Source organism: Ambystoma mexicanum, chromosome 8 (assembly GCF_040938575.1).
Source record: "Ambystoma mexicanum isolate Mex_15411 chromosome 8, UKY_AmexF1_1, whole genome shotgun sequence".
In the NCBI taxonomy this organism is placed as follows: domain Eukaryota; kingdom Metazoa; phylum Chordata; class Amphibia; order Caudata; family Ambystomatidae; genus Ambystoma; species Ambystoma mexicanum.
The window spans coordinates 1429218298-1429234152 of NC_090929.1; the positions used below are offsets into that span (position 1 = coordinate 1429218298).

Consider the following 15855-nt stretch of genomic DNA (forward strand, 5'->3'; position numbering starts at 1 on the left):
GCCCCAGGGAAGTGTCGAGCACTGCTCCGATGTACTGGAGCCTCTGTGTTGGCGTCAAATGGGACTTCTTTAAATTGAGGGAGAAGCCCATCCTGTGAAGGGAGTGGCAGGTGACGGACAGATGATCCAGGACTTGCTCGGGAGAGCTCCCCCTGATCAACCAATCGTCCAGGTAGGGGTAGACGTGAATCCCCCCTTGCCTGAGATGCGCTGCCACCACCATGAGCTTGGTGAAAACCCTCGGGGCGGAGGTCAATCCGAACGGCAGGACCCGAAACTGAAAGTGCGAGTCGCCAACCGCGAACCTCAGGTACTTCTTGCGCTTGAGATGGATCGGCACATGGAAGTAAGCATCCTTGAGGTCGAGTGACACCAACCAGTCCTGAAGCTGAAGGGCCTGGAGGACTTGAGAGAGAGTAACCATCTTGAACTTGTCCTTCCTGAGGAGTTTGTTCAAACCGCGCAAGTCCATGATGGGTCTCAATCCCCTGTCTTTCTTGGAAATCAAAAAATAAGGGGAATGCCATCCCTTGTTCCTCTCCGCTACAGGCACCAGTTCTATAGCGCCCTTCTCCAGCAGGGCTTGAATTTCCTGCGCAAGGAGCGGATCCGGACACTTCAAAGAGAGGTTCCCCGGTGGATTGTCGCGAGGCCTGTGCCGAAAGGGAAGACAGTAGCCGTGGGTTATGATCTCCAGAACCCACATATCCGAAGTAATGGCTTGCCACTCTACAAGATGCTGCGCCAGCCTTCCCCCAACCGGCGAACCATGGGACCTGGCCTCATGACTGAGTAGGAGCGGCTGCGGCGTTACCTGAGGGCAAAGAGGCAACTGCCAGAGCGGCCTTGGCACCACGGGTACCCTGTCGTCCACCTCTGGTACCCCTGCGTTGGCCTCTTTGACTGCCAGCTCCTCTCGCTTTACTGAAGGACGAGTAATAGCGAAAGGAACCACCCGTTCACTGCTGTCCCATAGGACGAAAAGGTGGAGGTTGGCGAACTGCAGCGCCCAACGACTTCGCTGCAGCTTTTGAGGTCTGCAACCTCTCAAGGCTCTCGTCAGCCTTGCTGCCAAAAAGGTGTTCACCGTCAAAGGGCATGTTGAGGAGCCGGGACTGCACATCAGGAGCAAACCCCGACTTCCGCAACCACGCAAACCTGCGTATCACGGTGCTCACCGCCATGGACCTACTGACGCATTCAGCCAAGTCCAGACCCGACTGAACGGACTCACACATGGCATCCTTACCATCCTGGACCATAGCAAGGAAACCATCCCGTTCATCCCCTTCGGGAATATGTTCAGCCGCTAACGCAACACAGTTCCACAGAGTGTGCGTGAAACGTGACAAGGCACAAATGGAGTTGGCCGCCTGAAGCGCCATACCACCAGAAGAAAACACTTTCTTCGCCCAGCCATCAAAACGTTTGTCGTCCCTATCAGGAGGGATAGTAGGGTACGACGCCTGCTTTGCCGGGGCCGCCTGCACCACCAAACTTTCCGGAGTGGGGTGCCTGGTCAAGTAGCAGGGGTCGCTACTGGCTGGACGGTATTTACGCGACAAGGATCTGCCCACCGCCGGGAGACTCTCCGGAGCAGTCCAAGCCGCCGCCACCCTTCTCTGTAAAGCCATATGGAACGGTAGTACCGGGTCAGTTGGGGGACCAACAGCAAGGATGTCCGTCAGATCATCCTGCACAAACTCCCCTGGGGGAGCAGACCATCCCAGATACTCAGACACCCTAGCCATAAGGCGCCGGTATGAGGAATCGGCATGGGAGCCAGGCTCAGGCCTACAAAATTCCACCTCCGGAGAGGTGTCCAGTCCACTGGCATCATGCAGTGACTGCCTCAAATCGGCAAACTGACTATGGCCCGAGACAATGTCATCTGGCACCTGACTAGGAACCAGGCCATCAGAATCCTCATCCGCCTCTGAAATATATTCCAGGTGGCGAAAAGGCACCCGAGAGTGCTTGCTCTTAACCAGAGCCTTCCTAGGGGGTACACCCGTGACACGGGGCACCTCCGACACGAAAGGCGTCGATGGCGTCGAGCGAATCAGCGCCGACGTCGAGAAAACCGGCAACGGCGGCGAGAGGATCGGCGTCGAGGAAATCGGCGTCGACGTCAGATGCAGCGCCTCCAGTATCAGCGGCGTCGACACAGCCCTCGAAGCCGGAGCCCCGAGCGTGTCCCTCGACGACCTGATCGTCGACGGCTTCGACGACTTCCTCGAAGCCGGAGCCTCGAGAAAGCCTGTCGACGCCCTCGACGCCTCAGATGTCGGATGTCTTCCTCGAAGACTTCACAGGAGCACACGGTCTCGAACGCGTCGAGGACCGGGACCTGGAACGGGTACGGCGAGAACGAGCCTCCTTGTCCGAACGGGACCGCTCCCGTGACTCGTGCCGACCACTCTTGCGAGCGGTGTCTCTCGACCTCTCACGGCCGACCCCACTCGGGGGCGCGGACGGCTGAGTACCCTGCGACTCAAGAATCGCCAACATTTTCTTCCCGAAGGAAGCCCATTCCTCCGGCGTCGCACGGCTGGTGGGGTAACCGACGTGCCGTGCAGAATCCTCGGAAGAGGACCTGGAAGGCGACCGGTGACGGCGCTTCCGAGAATGCCTCAAAGAGGCTGAGGAGTGGCGAGACCCACTCCTAGAAGAAGACCGACGAGACTTCCGACGATGACGCGGAGAGTCACCCCTTGAATCATCCGTCGAAAGCCCCGCCGACTTCGACTTCCGGGGCTTGGACACCCGACCTACCGACAACTTCTTCTTACGTTCGCGTAAAGCTTTGGACGTGAGCGACTGGCAGTCGATACAGTCATCCGTGTCGTGGGCCTCCCCGAGGCACCAGAGGCAGGCGTCGTGCGAGTCAGTCACCGACATCTTGGACCCACACTCCCTGCACTTCTTAAAGCCCGGACGCGGGGTTGAAGACGAAGTGGAAGACATCGCCGAAGGAAATTCACAAACGAACAGGTTCGAAGAACCAGAAAGAACAGAACTCCAAAGAGTCGAGGCTTAGAACCGAGAAACACGAAGCAACACGTTCGCAGAAAAAACGGAATTGAGGCTACGGGCGTCGTGCGTCCTACTTATCACATCGGATGACGTCGGACGTCGGAGGAGGTCCTCGACGTCGGCGCATCGACGTCAGACGCAGGACGCAGACGCCGGAAAAGTTTCCGAAGCAGCACAGCTGTGGTGATTACATGTCATAGATATGGAATACGTCGGAGGACCCAATCCCCTCGAATAACTGGTTATTGTTCAGTATTTAACAATTATGGCACACACATTAGCTTGATCACGAAGTATTGTATATTTTTGCTTAGTAATGGATGATGGGATTAATCGGCTAGCATTGTACAGTAATAAGCCACATAGTACTCTAGGCTACACGAATTAGTATGAACACCACGCATTGCGCACTCATCACCAATTTTTATGCAGTAAGCTTAATAGATTGCACTGTATGGTGCAGTCATCAGACCTGTCGTTAAATACTGTGGAGTAATCACCAAGTAGTGTATAGTAAGAATCAGCCATTAGCAATTATTTCAGTGTTTTACTGTAATCAGCCTACTCATCTAGTCAACGGGTGGTAATTGCCGAGTAGTGTGCAGCCGTCAATACACATCTAGTTTTGTGGATAAATCAATATTATCACCTAGCATTATGTAGATTCCAGCCCAAATACAGGCCCAATGGATACTCTATCCTGTGCAGATAGGAGTGCCATTGCAGTATGTCAATAACCCCTCCATGTGCCACAATCATCCAGAATGGTACAGAAATCACTTTTACCGTACAGTGGTAATTATTTTCTTTTTTACACTTTATTTTCAGCGAAGAACACAGAGAATAGTGCATTATCAAACATTAGTACATACAAGTAGCAACATGACATGAGAGGGGTCAGTACATTGACCAGTAGCACAGACCGGTCACCTGGCAGACCACACATGAGATGAGGTCCTTTACCATGTTCCCCCCACGCACTTCCCACTACTGATCAGATTGACTCTCCCCACGAACCAGATATGCACGGAATGGAGCCCAAGTGTCCTTAAGCCAGCAGGCCACGGTCACCATAGCGACGAATGCTTCCTCTGGCTAATTTGTGTACACCAGTGCAGTGGTCAGTTCTATCACCAAGTACTTTACTATGAAATCATCATCGGGTACATCACCAGGGATCATGATATGATCAGTCCATTCTCTGTTGCAGTACAGCGTGATCGATCAACGCCACACATGTGGATGAAAAATGTGCTGTAGTACTCAAAACGCGAAAGTACAAGGGGTGTCGGAAAGCCCTCGGAGGGGAGCAGTTGGGGCCATCTAACACACACACACCGAAGTGTGCAGTCAAGTGGGACTTCTTAGGGGATTTCTTGAACAAAACTTACAAAGATGAAACATAGTTTGTTAAGGTGTGACAGCAAAATCAGTGGAGGAATATAGTCTGTGCAGGAAAACCAGACCCCGTGGAGGCACAGTGGACAAGGGGAGGACGTTCTGTGAGCCCGACGTGTGAATCTACAAGACAAAAATCTTTAAAAAAAACAAGAGAAAAGAGGTGCAGATTACATCGAAGAGTAATAAAAAACGCAGTCGGTTACCATACAAAAATTATAGAGGAAAAATACAGAAACTCAAGTTGAGGGAAGTCCGGAAAAGGAAGACCTAGAGGGCTCTCAAGGAGATCGGGCAGTCACACAAGATATTCTTAGAAGGTACTTTCAAGACTTTGGGTATAAAATTGCAAGAACGGTGCAGACACAGCTGGACAAGATGCGAGAGAACCTGGAGTCAGCGTTCCATGAAGTAAAAGAAGAGATGGACACATTGGAAGAAAGAGTGAACATGAATGAGACAGAGCTTCAGAACCTACCAAATGATGCCCGGAAAACTGATGGATTAGTAGAAAGGTTGGCGTCCGCCACCCACAACTTTGAACTGCAAACAGAGGACTTTGAGAACAGGTCAAGGAAGTCAAATGTATGGGTAAAAGGCCTGACAGAAGAAGTACAAGATAAAGACCTAAAGGCGGGGATCCAGCAAATATTTATAGACCTAATAGAACTGGAAGGGGACGCTGTGTTGAAACTTGACAGTGCACAGAGTAGGTCCGCTTAGGAGAGAACCCGGGGGCTAGACCCAGAGATGTCCTGGCAGCCCTGCACAAATATGGACAGAAAGAAGAGATACTGGTAGCAGCAAGGAAAATAAAACAACTAAAATATAACAGCTCTCAGCTACGAATTCTTCAGGACCTGTCCCAAATAACATTGCTTCAAAAGGAGGAAAATGGGCTCCGTAGTGAGTTTTTTCAGGGAAAAGGATATAAGAGATCGGTGGACATTTCCCTTTGGACTGGTGTTTGAATGGGAGGGCTGACAACACTGCATCTCATTCTCCAACGAGGGAGCGTCTATTCCTGGGCTGGAGGAGGAAGAAGCAAGACCAGGCGAACCTAGGATGAAAGCGCAGGAATCCAGGAGATTCAGGGAATGGCCCACAGTCAAGCAAAATAACATTTAAAGGGCTCAGAAGGACTCTGCAGCTGCATGAAAGGAAGATAAGAGACCAGGATAAGGTAGAGATGGTCTAGTTGAGTTAGCCCGGGGAGCGCAATTATATTGGAGGCTACAATGTTTGTGGGGGGCTGAGGGACTTGGGATCAAGATATGGGCTTGGGAGAGCCTGCAGTTGGAAGGGCTGGGAGGTGGAATGTGATCAATCCCAGAGAGGGCAAATCGGGAGGGGCTAGAGGGCGACTGATCCCACCCAGTATGAGGGGGGCAGGAGGGGGGAAGAAGGGAGGACAGGGGAATGGGGAGGGATGGATGGGCGGGGTAGGGGGCGGGGGAAGTCCCAAACGAGAAATAAAAGGGCATGGAAACGTACATCTTTTTACATGGGGTACCGCACGTGGCCCTCCTTAGCTCCGCCCAGCGCATCGCCCATCAGTCCTTTTCTATGACAGATCTGAGACCTTTAGGCAATAACAGAGGAAATGTATTATAGGGACGGCGGGTGGGCGTATGGAGGAAAGGGGACTATGGACTAGGAGTAAGGTAGTCACTACGGTGAGTTACTTGATTATGCTCCTACGTCCCGTCCCCTTTCCTCCATACTTATGGTAGATTCCCAAGCACTCCTCACAGGAATTACGGGTGAATGGAAACTCCTTACTGAAACAGGTTCCTAAGCACACCTTGACCGAACTGAGCATCATCCCCGGAGCTCAGATCCAGACAGTAATGTTTACAAAAAGCTGATGGCGAGGCCCACGTAGCAGCCTTGCCCCGCACAAGATGAGCATGAATTCCCTTTGGGGCTGAAGACTCTGAATGGTATACGCCTCAGAAATACAGGCAGAAATCCATCGAGAAATGGTTGCTTTCGAGGCCGGCTTTCCCTGCGGATTTCCGAAGATCACAAAAAGCTGCTAAGAGTTCCTAAACTCATATGTTCTGTCCAGATAGAACTTAAGAGCTCTTCTGACGTCCAGGCAATGCAGAACCTTTCAGCCTCTGAGGCCCGGTCTGGAAAGAAGACAGGCAATGAAATTGACTGATTGAAATGAAAATCAGAGACCACCTTCGGAAGAAAGGAGGGATTTGTCCGCAGGACAACCTTATCCTTATGAAAAGTAAGGAATGGATGCTATACCGACAAGGGCTGAAGCTCACTTACACGCCTTGCCGAAGTCACAGCAATCAAAAAGTACACTTTTCACAAAGGGTACTTAAAATCGACAGTAGCCTGGTTGGCTTTGGGCACCGTGAATAGACAGGAGTAGAAGTCCTCCCCTCGCTCCCCTAGGGGAACGGGTTCCACTGCCTTGAGATCCAGAAGCTTCTGGACTTCGGCTCTGAGGGAGGGCGCCCCCGACTGTTGGAAGGGAGGATTGATGGGTTGGGTAAGGGGAAGGGGCAAGCGGAAGCCCTCCCGAGCAATGGACAAGACCCACCGATCCTCAGTGATGGTCTGCCACTCCTCCCAGTGAGACGCGATGCGCCCTCCCACCGGGATCTCATGCGAGCGGCGAAAGAACATCATTTAGCGGACTTCTCAGCAGAGAGACCACTTGATCCTGAAGAGGAGGCAGAGGACCAAGAGAAAAAATGGCCTCGCTGCTGTTTCCGATGAGAGTTCCCAGATGGAGGATAGACCCCGCGTGTCTCCCGATCCAGATACCCTCGAAACCGAGAGGAGGACCAATGCTGAGATGGCGTTCTTTGAGCTTTAAACGGCGGCTTCAACAGCATGGACAGGGACTTGGCTGTTTGAGTGCTGTCTTTAGTTTTAGTCAGCTCCACATCTGTTGAAGAATGGAACAGTTCTTTGCCGTCAAAAGGCAGGTCCAGAAACTTATCCTGGACCTCCTTAGAGAACGTGGCATGACGCCAAGCCTGACAAGAGGTGTCAACACCAAGCATGAGGCCCCGAGCCGAGGTGTCAACATGATGAGCCGTGGCCTCGAGCATATCCTGCGCCAGAACTCTGCCATCCGACAAGACACCCTTAAAATCATACAGCTTGTCCACAGGAATGAACTCCTCAAATTCAGATAGACCTTTCCACATTTTCATATTTGCCGCCGCCAAGATGAGCTCTGCGTTCGCCTGGCACAACTGCAGGGCCGAATTAGCGAAGATCTTCCTCCTCAAGGAGTCAAGCAACTTGTTCTCCTTGGCCAGAACCTGAGCTGCCGCTGTAGAAGATGCAGAGGCCGGTCTGGATTGTAATGTGGCAGCCGCCACCACTGTGGAGGAAGGAAGCGGGCAAGACGCTAAGGCTACTTCCTCTGAAGTGTGAAGCCTATAACGAGCATCAAGTCCAGAGTGTGATTTATCCCAGACCTTGCGGACCTCGGCTAAAACGTCCCTCTGAGGAACAAGCCTGTACGCTTCTGAGGGGACAAGGTGAACACCCCAGAAAGCACCCCCTCTTGGGGAGCGGGTGCCTCAGTGTTAGGCAGAAACCTATGCAGTTCCCTCTGGGACCACTGCAAAAGATTTAGGATTACAGGTGTTTGGCAGTAAACCCACTTGGTAGCAGTCTGTACCACACAGATTCACTTGGTAGCTCTGGCTGAGCAGTCAGACTTCCCTCAAGAAGAGGTAGGCAGTATACAGAGTATTCACAATAGGTCAAGAGAACACAGTAGAACAAGTAAACACTGAACAGGGCTTGGTGTAAAAGAGATATAATTATTTATTTAAAACCACATCTAGAAAAACACACAGGCACTAATAGTAAGCAATTCAAAAACACGGTCACTAAAAGATATACACTCCCTTAAAAGAATATTAGACAAGTCTTAAGTAAAGCTCCACTTATTTTCAGACAGCTGTGAGCGCTTAACGTAGATGGCACTCTAATAGTTCTTTTGAAAAAGGGAGAGAAGAGCAGAGAACAAGTTGAAACAGATCCCAACACTTTTACCAGAACATTACAAGAGAGGAAGGCAAAGTAAAACCGTGAAGTTAGAGTTCAAGAGGCCGGACCCACTTTCAGAGGATCCAAACGAAATGTGTCCAAGGTCACACGGTTGCAGTGCACGAAAGTCTTGTAAAGGTTCAAAAAGGAGTTGGACCAAAGAAAGGGACCAGTTAGAGGGTCAAGGCGGCCAGCCCAGTCCAGAAGGTATATTACCTAGTAGCAATCTTTAGAAAGGGAGGCCTGGCGGACCCGGTACCTTAAAGTGGTGAGAACGCTCCAGCGGGGGCAGTTGTTCCTGGCAGCGGATGCAAGTCGGTGCTTCGTCCGGGGGAAGCGAGGATCGCGTCATGGAGGAAGACAGGAGTCCATTGCACTACCAGGGAAGAAAGGAGCCGCAGAGTTTCTCAGGTACAAGGAGCGGTCCAGTGATTCGCGGCTCAGTGGTGAGTGGCTATCCGGCTGTCGGGGTGCTTGGCACGGGCAGTTCGACCACAAACCGGACTGGGGTGCGAAGAAAGAAAGGTAAACTGGTTGTGCCCACCAGTCAGGGGAAGAAGCCTCTCCAGCCGGGAGATCTTCTCTGTCGTCGAGAGGTGGTGAGTCGGTTCTGCAGAGCTCCACCGGTGGTGTCGTTGTGGTAGGTCGGCTCAGCTTCTCCCTCGTCGGATTCTCAGGTCCTGTGGCGACTTCTGAAGTTCCAGTCCCCAAAGCCCTGCTTTTATGCAGAAAACCCCCATTCACTCAGCCTAGCTGTCACTCAAACATGCTAAGTGGTTGGGCCAATCACACAAGAGTGCGACTTGAGTTACCAAGGTAACTCAGTCCAGGGTGCATAAACCCCCTCCGACACCCCCTGTGGTACCCAGACAGAGTGGCACCACTTTACTTTTGGAGGCTTCTGTGGAGAAGCCTGTCAAAAAGTGGAACAAAGGGCTCAACTTGGGTTGGAGTCACAGAAGAGAACACAAACGCCATTTTGGAATCGAGTCTTGGCAAAAAATACCAACCGGAGAATTAATATTAATTAAATAAACCGGCGGTATGTTTGAGGCTATGAGAATTAAATAATTAAAAAGTTGGTAGCCTCGAACAATGGGAAAATCCCATAGGAAAATATTTGCGGTCGAATATAAAAAGTAGTTTCCACTGCCATCATCCAAAACTCGATCAGGGGGGACGGAGACGTGCCCCCTCGACTAACAGACCCCGGGGCAATCAAATTGCCCCGACCAGTACGTCCACAATATGAAGGTTTGTACTGGTTTCTGTTAATAATTTGGGACTAGTAAAGCCAATGGTGCCTTTACATGCCCTGGGAGACAGTAGTCAGTCCCAGGGTATGTAGTCTAGGGTGGGGTGTCACTATGAAACCCCTGTGTTAATGCACAGAGGGTGCTGTGTAACACACATAGGAAAAACACATGAGACCCTATGGAGTAAAGGACCCCATAGCCCATAAAACACATTACCAGGCAAAGGAATACCATAAATCATGTCCAAGAGTGGGAGAAAAAGTCTCACTCTTGGCAGGAGGAAAAAACAAACTCCAGAAATCCAGCAAAGCTGCTGGGGGACTCACTAGGTTAGGAAATTCAGCCTAAAGAGAGAATTCTCCCTAACACTAAGGCACTGGTACATCCAGAAGAGACATGTCCAGAACCTGGTCATGGAACACTAACAGTACGGGGCTGGTCCACGCTACCTGACCCCCCTGCGTGTCATCCGACATGTCTGGATCGACCTGCGTCACATCTGGCTCTGCCGAAGACTTGTCTATTGGAGACAAGGGAGGCAGGGGCGGAAGGGCTGGAGGTGGGCCAATTGGTAGAGGTGGAACAGCTGTCGGGACAACCAGTGCTATGGCTGGAACCGTCGGCACAGGAGCAGGCGCTGGAGGGCAGATTTCCCTAAAAAGACCTCTAAAATACTCCTTCATGGGGTCAGAGTGCATGGGCTTCTGAAGTTTTCTGCCAAAGGCAGTCGATGTTCACCTGAAAACCCGCTCCCAGCACCCGACGCTGATGGCGTAGGTGTAAGGGAGGAATCAAAAATGGCCACCGTAGTTCACGCGGGAACAGTCGCCATTTTGTCAGCGTCTGAGGAGAACTGCGTCACATGTTTGAGTGAGGCAGGGATCTCCACAGACAGGTCCGGGGCCTTGACTTTAGCCTCAACACAAAAAACCTCGGCAAGCCGGTACAGTGTGGCCTGGGATGTTTCTGAGACACACTATTAGCCACTCGGCAGAGCTGGTAATAGAGGAATTATGGTCAGCGACCTTACTCTGAGCCCTCTCAACAGAACCGGTATCACTGCAAAGATGGGAATGTTGAGGAATCCACCTCACAGACAAGACCTTGATAGATCTCTCAGTCCTGTCGGTCACCTTAGCTTCAGAAAGAAGAACCTCGGAACAGAGTCCGGTAACAGCCCCCTCACAAGGGGCCTTGGTTCGGTACAGAAAGCCTCTACAGAGGTCTCAGGGCAATCCCTGGTGTCTGTATGGGAAGCTCCAGACAAGGAGACCTCGAAGCAAGCTCCGGTACCCACTGCCTCAGTAGAACTGGGTCGTCTATTAGCACCCACAGGAGGAGCCTCAGATTGTAACCTGGTGTTGGTAGGCCCCTCACGGAAGCCCTCTGAGAAAACTCTGGTATCCTTTTTAGGCCTGGAAGGCACCTCAGGGTGAACCCCGGTAATAGAGCTTATGAAGCCCCTCCCGGACCGGGAAGAATTCCTCCGGTTGGGGTGCCATAAAAACTTAAGAACTTACCGGGTGTTTCCTCTTTTCGTCGATGAAACTCTGAAAATGAAGAGGACTGAGTGCTGAAACACCTCCTCCCAGCACTCCAGACGACGTTGAAGTGCCCGGACTGAGAGGGAATCGCACTAAAAACACGAGTCCCACCGATGATCCAGACCCAAACACTCAAAACAAAGGATGGGGATCGGCATTGTAGTGGGGAGAGGCCGCTCATGAGCGGAGTAATTACAGGGCCGTAAGGGAGAGGGCTGCCAAGAAGGACCTCCTCCAGTCGGATCAACATAGATCAAAGGAGCAGATGCAGCGGGTAGCGAGACTGTGTGCGGTAGTTCACGGAGAAAATGATTAATGGGCGATGCGCTGGACAGAGCCAAGGAGGGAGGGGTTACGGCCACGTGCGGTACCCCACGTAAAAAGAAAAGTGCACATTTTTGAAAAATGTGATGCTTTTTTACAAAAGTGCTCCGGTCCCGTCCCACAGGACGGAATGTCCCCATAAGTATGGAAGAAAGGGGACGGGACGTAGGAGTATTAATAATAATATGACCATTATATCACTAAATGTCAACGGTCTGAACTCCCCGCTGAAAAGAAAAAAAATTGAAAGGTTTCTGCAGAGGGAAAAACTAGACCTCTTAACCCTGCAGTGAGCACACCTGCAAATCACCAACAAACACAAACTTAGACTGCAGGGTTACCGCCAAATTTTCCAGGCAAACAAGGGGAAGAAGAAAGGGGGGTGTTGATAGCCTTGCGATCCAACCTTAACTTAATAGTCGCAAACTCGGAAACAGTGGTAGATACAGTGGTAGATACCTGCCAGTGATATTACAGGCTAGGTGAGAACTGTATATCGTAGCCACTATTTATGCGCTGAATGTGGAGCAAGACGGGTTCATTCAACAGAAGTTAGTAAAACTGGAAAGATTTGCCAAAGGACAAATTATACTAACAGGAGACGTTAATATAGTATGGGAACAAAAAGTGGATAGGAGTGTGGGTAGATCCGGCACCCAGGGCAGATCCTCGGAAGAACTGCGTGAAAAAATAGATAAGCTCTCATTGGTGGACACCTGGAGGGAAAAGAGGGGAAGATACTAATGGATACACAGTCTTCTCCCATGTCTATAGGACTTCATCCAGGATAGATTATAGTGGGCATCCAGGAGCATGTTGGGTATGGTAACAGAGATTGAGACAGGAGCAATAGTGCTATCAAATCTCAAGCCCATTACAATGACAGTGACGAGAAAGGACATAGGTCCCGGGCTATGGAAATGGAAATACTCAATTTATATATTTAAGGACAAGACGCTGCGGGAGCAAGCAAGAACAAGTATAGAGGAATTTGTTCAAGACAAACTGGGAGACACGGATCAAAACATAAAATGTGATTCATTTAAAGGCACAATCGGAGGGAAGATCATTGCGGTGAAAGCCAGCAGAGACAAAAAGGGGAGGCTTTTGGAAAGAGAATTTGAAGAAAAATTGAAACTAGTCATGTGCTGGCGCTAAGGGAGAAACCCGTAGAGAATTTAGGCCATAAGGGGACAATTGGAAATATTGCAAACAAGGGAAGCAGAACGTGCACCATTATACCTCAGACAAAATTATTATGTTGAGGCAAACAAGGTGGATAGTCTGCTGGCTAGGTTATTAAGGAAGGAAGAAAAAGGCAGAGTAAAAAGGGGAGGGCACACAAGTGCTGCGGTCCTGTCCCACAGGACAGAATGTCCCCATAAGTATGGAGGAAAGGGGACTCTGAACTAGGAGTAAGGTAGTCACTACAGTGAGTAATTTTATTATTCTAGCCATATCCTTGATTCTTCAATGTAACGTTTCCATGCCTTTTTACTTCTTGTTTGGGACCCCCCAACCGCCATAGTAAGAATTCAATTAAAGAGGGGAGGGGAAGGGAGAGTACATATTTAGCCGAGATAACCAGAGCATTTACCGAACACTACGCCCAACTATATAAATCCGTCAACCCCCTAGAACAGAAACAAAAAGACTATTTGGAAAGATACGAGAGCAGAATACGCAAAACCTATACCAAGACATCACAGCTGAGGAGTTGCAGAGCAATAGCTTCACTACCAAATAATAAAGCTCCAGGCCCAGATGGATTTACATCAGTCTTTTATAAAACATACAAGGAACAGTTAAGTACCCACCTGGTCCAGTTGTTTAACAATTTTGAGGAGGCAGGGAAAATACCATCAACTATGGAGGAAGCAAAGGTTATTTTGCTGCCGAAACCCGGAAAGGACTGGTCATGTTGTAAATCCTATAGAGTGATTCATCTAATTAACAGACACAAAGATTTACACTAAAATACTGGCATCTCGGGTACACCTTTTCCTTCCGTCACTCATTGGTACGGATCAATCGGGGTTCATACAGAGTAGACAGACAGGAGATAATACCAGACGAATAGCACATTTAATAGAAAAAGTTAATATTAAGGATGCAGCGGCTCTCCCAATAGCATTAGACGCTGAGAAATCATTTGATCGAGTAGAGAGGCAATTCCTGTTTGCCACTATGGAGAAAATGGAGGTTGGGACTAAAATCCTTTCATTGATAAAAGCAAGTTATTCTAATTCTAAACTCCGCTTGCTGATAAAGGGCAACTATCTGGCCAAATTGAGGTAACGAGAGTGACAAAACAGGGGTGTCCTCAAGCTGATTCATTTGGAACCACAATTAGGGAAATGGCAGACATAGTAGGAATCCCATTTGGAGAAGGATGCATAAAGTAGCCGCATTTGCAGATGACATGCTGTTAACGCTCACAGACCCAGAAAACTCTATTAGGGCCCTGGATTGGGAACGGATTAATTTCGGGACAGTAGCTGGGTTAACAATCAACACCCATAAATCGGAGGCTCTGAGCTCGACACTACCAATGGGGAAAGAAAAGGAGCTTAAATGTCTCTTTCAATACAGTTGGGCAAGTAAGACAATAAAATACCTAGGGGTCAATATCACTAAAGACATCGAATCACTAGCAGCAGCAATCTACATTCCCCTATTGGGGTACATTTAACAACTGCTTCAAGATTGGAGCCCACTACGGATACCATGGTTGGGAAGGATTAATGTGATAAAAATGGTAATTCTTCTGAAAATCTTATATTATTTTATGACACTACCAACAAAAGCACCCAATTCTTTCTTCCATGCGGTCCAAAGCACATAGGGAGATTTATTTGGAACAATAAAAAAAACTAGGGTGGCAAGACGGGTAATGAACATGCCGAGAAACAGGGGTGGGAGTACGAGATATGCGGGCATATTATCTTGCAGCACAGATCAAGGTCACAAGAGATTGGTGGAAAGATGATAGGCAAAAGGTGTGGAGAAAAATGGATGAGGCAGTTATGGGGGGCCAATTTGAAACCGGCCTATGGAAACCTAGGAGAGATAGGCCATGGAATCTCTATCGAAGCATGGTTAACTCTTCAGTGGGGGACTCATGGGATGAAGTAGTGACCAGGGTGGCACTTACCACTTTTCCTTCGCCATTTAGCCCCATATTTCATAACAATCAATTCACTCCGGGAATGGGAAGATCAGAGTTCCGCAAATGGGAAAAGGGCAGATGCCCACAGCTAGACAACATGTTCGAAAGGGGGGGGGGGAGAGATCAAATATATGTTATCCAGTGCAAACTAGACTTCACAATAGGCTACGAGGAGAGATTTTGCTACACACAATTGAGATACTGGTTACTGAACCCAGTTATCAAAGAGGCAGCGATTAGGCCCCAAACACTCTTCGAAAAACTACTATTAGCGGACTCAGAGGACAAAAACGTAGTGGGGACTTTTTACAAATTCATCAAACAAAATGAATAGGTAGGGCCCAGATGGTATATGAGGCAATGGGACAACAGATTGATGAGACAGAGTGGACAAGACTATGGCATATCATCCCCAAACTGACAAGATCCCTCCAACTACAAGAAATATGGGTGAAATTGATGTTTCACTGGCACCTTACCTTGGCTAAACTACACAGGATCTTCCTGAAGGTGTCCAAGAAATGCTGGAGGGAATGCAGGGAGGAGGGGATGTGGAGTCACGTCTGGTGGGAATGCCCGAGGGTCTAACGCTATTGGGATAGGATTATGGAAGCAATGGGGGAGATGGTGGGAATCAAGCGGAAGAATAAAGTTGGCCTAGAAATCCTAGGGCTAGAAGGATTAATAGAGGAGCTTCCCTCAAAAGCACACAAAAGGTTTATGTGATTTTAATGAAGGCAGGGGCATTGGTTATTGCGCAGAAATGGAAATCTAAGGAACCACCTACTGAACAGGAGTGGGTGTGAAAGGTATAGCAGTTTGTAGCCTTAGAATGGGTGTCCTACGCCCTACAAGGAAACTATCAGGGTTTTGTGAAATTTCTACAGAAAGCCTCAAGAGAGGTATGGTGTCTGAGAAAGATGAAACTACTAGGCCGGATCTGATAGGGGAAAGAAACTATGCAAAGATGCCGCATGGGAGAGGAGAAGGGTATCAACAATGGGATGGGACTTTGAATCAAAAGGTCTCTGGATTTTACGCCCTCAAGGAGGAAAAGAAGAATATAACAGACTTTGGTTGGGACAATGGGGAG

The 15855-nt window shown here is 49.4% G+C and overlaps 1 protein-coding gene across 4 annotated transcripts in view; it reads right to left on the minus strand.

Annotated features, from left to right (window-relative positions):
• ZDHHC16 (zinc finger DHHC-type palmitoyltransferase 16) overlaps positions 1–15855 on the minus strand; it is a 434178-nt gene that overhangs the window by 337739 nt on the left and 80584 nt on the right. The window lies entirely within an intron of this gene.